The 7,090-nt window shown below is 44.7% G+C and overlaps 1 long non-coding RNA gene across 2 annotated transcripts in view; it reads left to right on the forward strand.

The window, feature by feature from the left end:
* The first annotated feature begins 1,435 nt into the window (after nt 1-1,435).
* The window catches only part of LOC105463813 (uncharacterized), a 20,243-nt gene continuing 14,588 nt past the window's right edge, over nt 1,436-7,090 (forward strand). The window contains exon 1 of one of the 2 annotated variants that reach the window (XR_976553.2): nt 1,436-1,530. This is a non-coding gene — a long non-coding RNA (uncharacterized lncRNA). The remainder of the gene's footprint in view (nt 1,531-7,090) is intronic. The other variant, XR_976548.2, reaches the window with a different exon arrangement.

Genomic DNA, 7,090 nt, shown 5'->3' on the forward strand with positions numbered 1-7,090 from the left:
AGGTGCTGAATGGGGTTTCCAGAACAGTTTTTTGGGTTCTTCCTGTTTAGCACCCATTGTGATTACCCTCACAACAAAGTCACAACAAATGGTTTTTCCTTCCAGTTTATTTTGGCCGTGGTATGCGACTACCTTCAGTTAGTTTGCAGCCCTGAGTGAACCCAAGTGCTTGCTCCACGCTCTTCCTCATTCTTCCTCACTCAGGTACCCTCGCAGGACACAAAAAGTGCCTGTCCCCACAGACACCACACATCAGCGCTTGTGGCTTATGGCAGGCACGCCTGCACGTGGCACTATTTCCCCCGAGAACTTCCTGCTTGTTCTTTTTCTTCTTTGTCATGGTTCTTCAAGGCTTTGTCTTTCTCTGGTTGCACACGTTGGGGAAAAATTTACATCTCTCTTTCCAAGGCTTACAACTGGGCAAGATCTCAGATTTATTACCGTTTTCGGAGAATTATATGCCCACGAGCAAGTTTGAGAAAGGCTCTCTGAAAAAGGTTCCCTTGCCAAAATTTAATTTTGAAGTCTGTCCTCATGAAGGATTTTTTTAAAATTGAGATTAAAAAACACATAACATTTACCATTTTAACCATTTTTAAGTGTATAGTATTAGGCCGGGCGCAGTGGCTCACGCCTGTAATCCCAGCACTTTGGGAGGCTGAGGCGGGCGAATTGCCTGAGGTCAGGATTTCGAGACCAGCCTGGCCAACATGGTGAAACCCCATCTCTACTAAAAATACAAAAATTAGCCGGGCATGGTGGCAATCCCAGTTACTCGGGAGGCTGAGGTAGGAGAAGCGCTTGAACCCGGGAGGTGGAGGTTGCAGTGAGCCGAGATCACGCCATTGCACTCTAGCCTGGGCAACAAGAGCGAGACTCCGTCTCAAAAAAAAAAAAAGGAATCTTAGTTGTAGCAAAATTGAAAATTGCTTGGGATTCCCACTCTCTCTTCCTCTTTCCAGCCATCCCATTCTATTTCACCTTCTTCCTACGCATTTTTCAAGCCCCAACCCCTACTGACCAATTGCTAGGAGTTGTCAAAGTGGGCACACTTCAAAGGCAAATACAGTGCACTCTCTAAACCTGACACAGGCGTCGACAGGAGTGGAAACCTGTAAACCTCTCACCTATGGTGAGAAAATAGTCCCTCCCATCCCCTTTACACGGAACCGCCACGTGTCACAGAGGAAAGAAACTCCACCGGCAGGAGTGTAATGGAACCGTCAAGAGCACACAGACTCGGTCTCCATTCTGTGACAGAGGGAATGAAGACTGTGAGGACATATATAAAAATCGCACATTTTCCAAGATAGAACTTAAAAACAAAAAGGTTAAAGCATCTTGGTATACTTGACTGACAATCGTCTGTCATTGCTCTGACTAAATGAGCGTCCCGCCTCTATCCCATCTGTGTGAGCTGAACTTCTTCCCAGACGTGTTAGTCCTGCTATGCTCACGCTGTGGGCTGGAGGATTCTGACGAGTTTACCCCACCCAAACCTGCGAGGATGGAGTTCTCTTTATCAGACAGGTACGGTCTGAGTTCCAGGCCATTTATTTGTATTCTTCTTCTTATTATTATTATTTTAGAGACCTGGTCTCGTTCTATTGCCCAGGCTGGAGGGCAAAGGCATGATTACAGCTCACTTGCAGCCTTGATCTCCTGGGTTCCAATGATCCTCCTGCCTCAGCCTCCCAAGTGGCTGGGACTACAGGTATGCACCACCATGCCTGGTTAATTTATTTTATTTTTTGCAGAGAAAGGGGGTCTCACTGTGTCACTCAGGCTGGTCTTGAACTCTTGGCCTCAAGTGATCCTCCCACCTCAGCCTCTCAAAGTGCTGGGATTAAGGATGTGCCACCATGCCCGACTATTTGAATTCTTAGTGTGTGCATGGTTCAAGGCTGTATTGGATACTAGATTCCTCCCCTGGCTTCCCAGAATAACTGTGTATCATTGAAAAGTGGCTGTGCTTCTGAGAATACTCAGAATGAAAGGAGAGGAGCGGGACTTGTCCCCACGTTCAGAGCTCCATCTTTAGCTGCTGTGCCAACAATGGTAGTATTATTCTCATCCCTCCCTTAGCAGGACCCATTGTTCTCTGGTTACAACAGGAGTGAGATAAACAGCAGCTGCGAGGACCCTGCCCTTCCTCCCTCCAGGCCTGGGCACTGAACGTGAGGAGCCTGGCATTATTAGCACAGAGGGCTCTAACGGTTCTTGAAGGACAGAGCTGATGACGATGGGGGCATGAGACTCACTTTTTACAGACAAAATGTCATCCGTAAGGATAACAGGGGAAGGCTGAGATGTTCCCACAACTGTTTTCCCTATAACCATTTCCTGTATTCCAGCGTGTCAACTAACTAGAGAAACGACACGATATGTGACATAGTGAGACCCCTTCTCTACGAAAAATAAAATAACATTTTTATGTTACATACATATATTTGCATTTGCCAAGTCTTTGAGTCAATTTTCAAGTTTTTTTCATTTTTTTCTTCTCTTGATTTTTGTGGTTCTTTCGTGTGCCTTGAGCCATCAGATTCCCTACGGTATGCAGCCGATTCTCATTTTCCATACGGTTACTGTGAATACTGAAGTGTTGCTCCTAGAGGCAATACAGGGTGAGGTTCCCGTGAACCTCTGATCACATGTCTCATCAACCAATCAATTACGTGTGTTTGTGTTTAAAGATAATTATGTAATTATTATATATTATTATTGATTCATTAACATTAGATCCATGGCCAACAGCACTATAACTCACACCAGAATGAAGCTCATTTAACACACATATTTTCTCCGTAAGACATATTACAGCTTTCTTGCCCTTAGGAACGGTTGACGGCACTTCAGAACTATGTTTAGGGACTATTTTTTAAAGAGCAAAATCACCAACAAAAAGCACAGAAATGTCAAAACCTGACACTACATATACTGCAAACAGGAAGGATGCTGCTTTACTGTGGAGAGCTAAAACAAGAAGGCGGAGCCTGGCTTTGTTCGACTGCCGCTGGAAATGGACATCACCGTGGTCTGAGTGACTCAAATCTTTCCCGTCTCTACGCGTGTCTGTGAACGACTGAAGGTCCTGCAAGGATGGATTTGGGGGTTCCAAATAAATTTCAGAGAGGAGGCAGATTCCCAAAGATGCAATCCAGGAATAATGAGGATTGATTGTAACCATGCACATTCAAGAATGAAAATATCTTGTGGGTGAAATCTTGCAGTGGAATCAGAAGTCAAGAGCACGTGGTTCTATCACCTCTCAGAACATGGGGAATTCTATTTAAGGGCACTTGGGGATGCGTTAGCCTTCCCACAGGAGAGTGACACTGTCACGTTCCCTGACCCCACTGTCATTAGAGTGTGAACTGGGAAGTGCTTTTTCCATTCCTGGAGACTAGCAGCTCTAAGGTAGTTCATTCATCTCAAGGTGTGGTTCTGGATGGACGGACACCTTCTTAGAAATGTGAAGTGTCTGGTTCCACTCCGGACCTACAGGACCAGAAACTCAGAGGTGGGGTCTTCCATGTTTTAAAAGGCTCCCCAGGAGCTTCTGCGCCGTGCTTCGGTTAGAGAACAGTGCTCTAAGCCACTCAACTCATCCGGCCCCTCTAGCGGCTAACGGCCTGTAGGATGCCTGACTGATTTTCCTTTGGTGTGGAAAAAGCCAGGCCTTGATAGAAGAATCCCACTGCTGCCTTTTATAACGAGAGAACTTGTTACTTAAATACTCTGACCCTCCCGTTTCCTCACATATAAAAATGTGGAGATTAAAAGAACCCATGAAGGAGAAAGTGCCTAGTTCACAAAAGGACCTCAGTAAATGTCGGCACTCTTTATCCTCCTCTCTTTTATTATTCCTTCCTGAATAAGACAGGAAGGGTGAAGAAAAAAATCCTAGAGAGCCAGTTTTCTTTCCTTAGCATAGAGCTCAGGTTTTTATCTCAGAAGAAACAATCATCATCGTTTATCATTTTCACCATTGTTTCTCTCTCCCCCCTTCTCACTCCCTTTCTCTCTCTGCAAGGAAAGCTGGTACTCTGGTCTCAATGTAGCTGTAGGAGGAAAAGCACACTAAAGTCATTCAAAAAGAATGCAGAATATTTGAGAGTTCTTACAGTTTAATGTACAATTAAAAGCAAGTCCTCTGAACTCATTGCCTTCTGCCTATTTTATTTTCCTTCTACCTTCACATAGCAATTTTTTTTTTTTTTTTTTTTTTGGAGACAGTCTCACTGTGTCACCCAGGTTGGAGTGCAGTGGCATGATCTCGGCTAAATGCAACCTCTGCCTCCTGGGTTTAAGTGATTCTCCTGCCTAAGCCTCCTGAGCAGCTAGGATTACAGGCGCCCGCCTCCTCGCCCAGCTAATTTTTATATTTTTAATAGAGACGGACTTTCACCATGTTGGTCAGGCTGGTCTTGAACTCCTGACCTCAGGTGATCCACCCACCTTGGCTTCCCAAAGTGCTAGGATTACAGGTGTGAGTCACCACTCCCGGCCCACATAGCAACATTTCTGAAAAAAATCATTGTTTAAATTATCGAAATGGGGCCTCGCTCTGTCACCCAGGCTGGAGTCCAGACCCAAAATCAGAGCTCACTGCAGCCTCAAATTCCTGGGCTCCAGCGGTCTTCCCACCTGAGCCTCGAAGTAGCTAGGACTACAGACATGTATCACCACACCTGGCTAATTTTTATTTATTTATTTATTTATTTATTTATTTATTTATTTGAGACAAGGTCTTGCTCTGTCACCCAGGCTGAGGTGCAGTGGTACAATCTCAGCTCACTGCAGCCTCAGACTCCTGGGCTCAAGCAATCATGCCTTCTCAGCCTCCCAAGTATCTGGGACCACAGACACGTGCCACCATGCCTGGCTAATTTTTTGTAGAGACAGTCTCACCAGCCCAGGCTGGTCTTAAACTCCTGGCCTCAACTGATCCCTCCTTAGCCTCCCAAAGTGCTGGGATTATAGGTGTGAGGCACTGGGTGCCCATCCCACAGAGCAACTTCTGTGCTCTTTTAGCCTGAGGAACTAAGAATTCCTTTCAGTTGGCTTACTAGGAGCCTCAAAGACTTAATTTGAAAAATGAGTGAGTACAGTACACCACCCCCCATTCCTCCAACTCTCCCTGGTTGTTGCTGAAGGAGAATTCAGGTCTCAATTTACCAGCCCTTAATCTTGAACCATGCAGTCAATTAAAATCAAAATACAGGCCAGCGAGTTGTGTTCAGGGATTGTAATTCTGCATATGCGAAGGATCTTTTCTTTGAAACTGACGATTCTGGCTCCTTCCTAGGTTTTAGTTCTTTGACTGCGATAACTGTCTTCCTGACGTTCTCTGCTGGAGTCAACCTTGCAGACCTGCTATGACTACCGCTGTGTAAAATTGTGTGAGAAATGCTTGTTCCCTGGTGCCGTAAAGAAATAGCACTTGAACATTAATTTAATGTCCTCAGCAAGGCCACTTTTACTTTCTGCAGAAAGGGTGCGCTCGCCAGCAGTTTTGCCACGAGAGTGCACCAAACAAAGGAGCAGGGTCATTTAGAACCTGACGCGTCCACCCTACCACTGTGTCCGGTTTCCATTGGCTGGAACAGGACCTCACGTTCCGTATTTGTCCCGATTGGCCAGCAACTTAGAGCTTTTTAAAAGAGGCAAAGGCAGAGGAGAACAAAGGAAGGAGGAGTAACTTGTGGAATGCTGAGGAAGGTAAAAACACCTTCAAATAAGGAAGAGGAACAGGCTATGACCTAATGCTTGCTTGGACCGGTATAAGCATGCCACGGCAAATATTTAGGCTAAATTGTGGGAGCTAACAACATAAAGTCCATTGATTTCTTTATTACGGCTAGCAGATATTTAAGAATATTAACACAGGTCTTTGAATAAATTTTTCTTCTAAGAGAAGTTACTATTTATTCCTAATTAGATGGGGAGGAAAGTCTGAAGAAGAACCTCTACTTTACTTTTTAGAATCGTTTCTTCTAATCTCAACTAGTTTCCCCTGAGCACTGGCAATGTCCAATAGTGGCTAACCAACATTTACAAAGAGGAAGAAAGGGCCGTAACTTTGGAATTTTAATGGTAAAAACCAAAGGGATTTTAATGGTAAAAACCAATTGCCCCGTTCTAAGCCAGGGAAATTCCTTAACACGGGTTTCGAGATACCTCACCAGCTTTCCCCAGCCTTCCTCTCACTCCAGCCCGCCTTACTTTTTTTATACTTCAACTTAGACTGCTTCAGCGAGACAGAACTGACTGCCATTTCCTTTCCCATGCAACTTCCTTCTCTGAACAACCGAGCTGGAGGAAGTTGAGACCCAGAAAAGAGAAACAAGTTACCCACACGCCATTTTGGTCCAGGTTTCTTTCTCCAGCATCACACTTCGACTCCTACTTGAGAAAAGAAAAATAGCTCAGAGGGGTCCCTAGTGGCCCTCCCCATAACCACCTATATTCCCCGAACCCCACCTCCATGCCCATGGGCGCAACTGTTTAAAGGCATTTTGTTCTTTCTTTTCTTCCCTGTAGTTTCCTGACTAGCTGCCTCACCCATTATCTCCATGTTCCTGGGATGTGTGATACAAATAACAATGTATAGCCAGTCAGTATGTTATGTTATTTTTACCTAAATTCTTGGTAAATAGGAACTGCCTTTTTCTTTTCCTTTTTTTTTTTCCTTTAAAAGAAGGAAAATCTACTACCACTTGTACCTGTTAGAAGAAATAAAGTTCCAGAAAAAGAAAGAAAAGAAAAGAAAAACCCACTTGTAGGCAGGTGCAGTGACTCCCGCCTGGATTCCCAGCACTTTGGGAGGCTGAGGTGGGTGGATCATTTGAGCCCAGGAGTTCGAGACCAGCCTGGGCGACATGGTGAAAGCCCCATCTCTATCAAAAATACAAAACTTAGCCAGTCTCATAACCCAGTCAATAAATAAATAAATAGATTTTTTTAAAAAAACCACAACTACTGCTACTGGGAGGAGAGATTCAGGGCAGCTTGAATCTATGCTTCTGGGTTGCAGTCCTCCAAGTTGGCCCAAGTAATTGCTCAACTCAGAAAGTATTTTCCTTTA

Source organism: Macaca nemestrina, chromosome 10 (genome assembly GCF_043159975.1).
Source record: "Macaca nemestrina isolate mMacNem1 chromosome 10, mMacNem.hap1, whole genome shotgun sequence".
Classification (NCBI taxonomy): domain Eukaryota; kingdom Metazoa; phylum Chordata; class Mammalia; order Primates; family Cercopithecidae; genus Macaca; species Macaca nemestrina.